Source organism: Oxyura jamaicensis, unplaced genomic scaffold (genome assembly GCF_011077185.1).
Source record: "Oxyura jamaicensis isolate SHBP4307 breed ruddy duck unplaced genomic scaffold, BPBGC_Ojam_1.0 oxyUn_random_OJ71802, whole genome shotgun sequence".
NCBI lineage: Eukaryota > Metazoa > Chordata > Aves > Anseriformes > Anatidae > Oxyura > Oxyura jamaicensis.
Genome location: NW_023310702.1, coordinates 5,619 through 6,793, shown reverse-complemented (window position 1 = coordinate 6,793; position 1,175 = coordinate 5,619).

Below are 1,175 nucleotides of genomic sequence, written 5' to 3'. Positions count from 1 at the left end.
CTGGTTGTCCGGCTGTCCCAGTTAGCCCAGTTATCAGCCATCCCAGTTACCCGGTTAGCCCAGTTAGCCCAGCTAGCCCAGTTAGCCCAGCTAGCCCAGTTAGCCCAGTTCCCAGCTAGCCCAGTTCCCAGCTAGCCCAGTCATCCCAGTTATCTGGTTGTCCAGTTGTCCCAGTTATCCCAATTATCCCAGTTAGCCCAGTTATCCTGATTATCCCAATCATCTCAGTTATCCCAGTTGTCCCAATTATCCCAGTTAGCCCAATTTTCCCAGTTAGCCCAGTTACCCAGCTGTCCCAGTTACCTGCTTATCCCAGTTACCTCAGTTCCCAGCTATCCCAGTTATCCCAGTTACCCAGTTATCTCAGTTATCCCAATTTTCCCAGTTATCCCAGTTACCTGGTTATCCCAGTTACCTGGTTGTCCAGTTGTCCCAGTTATCCCAATTATCCCAGTTATCTGGTTATCCCAGTTACTCAGTTGTCCCAGTTATCCCGGTTATCCAGTTGTCCCAGTTAACCCAGTTCCCACCTGTCCCAGTTACCTGGTTATTGCAGTTATCCCAGTTAGCCCAGTTACCTGGTTATCCAGTTGTCCCAGTTATCCCAGTTATCCTGTTGCCCCAGTTACCCAGTTGTCCCAGTTACCCAGTTGTCCTTTTGTCCAGTTATCCCAGTTATCCCAGTTGCTCCAGGCACCCCAGTAACCCAGATATCCCAGTTGTCCCATTCATCCCAGTTGCCCCCGTGGTGCGAGGCCCGGTGGCCCCAGCCCCATTAGCCCAGCCCAGTGGGATCCCATTAAACCCAGTGGGATCCCATTAAACCCAGTGGGATCCCACTGTCCCAAATGGCTCTCCATTGTTCTCAGTGGATCCCGTTATCCGCAGGAGGTTCCCGCATTCCCAGTGGAACTGGGAACTGGGGAACATGGGAGGTTCCCATTATTCCCAGTGGATCTCATTATCCTTGGTGGGAGCTCATTATCCCCAGCGGGATCCCATTTTTCCCAGTGGGATCCCATTTTTCCCAGTGGGATCCCATTTACCCCAGTGGGTTCCCTCATTCCCAATGGGATCCCATTAACTCCAGGCGATCCCATTAACCCTGGGAGGATCCCATTAACCCCAGGAGGATCCCACTAACCCCAGGGGATCCCACTAACCCCAGGGGATCC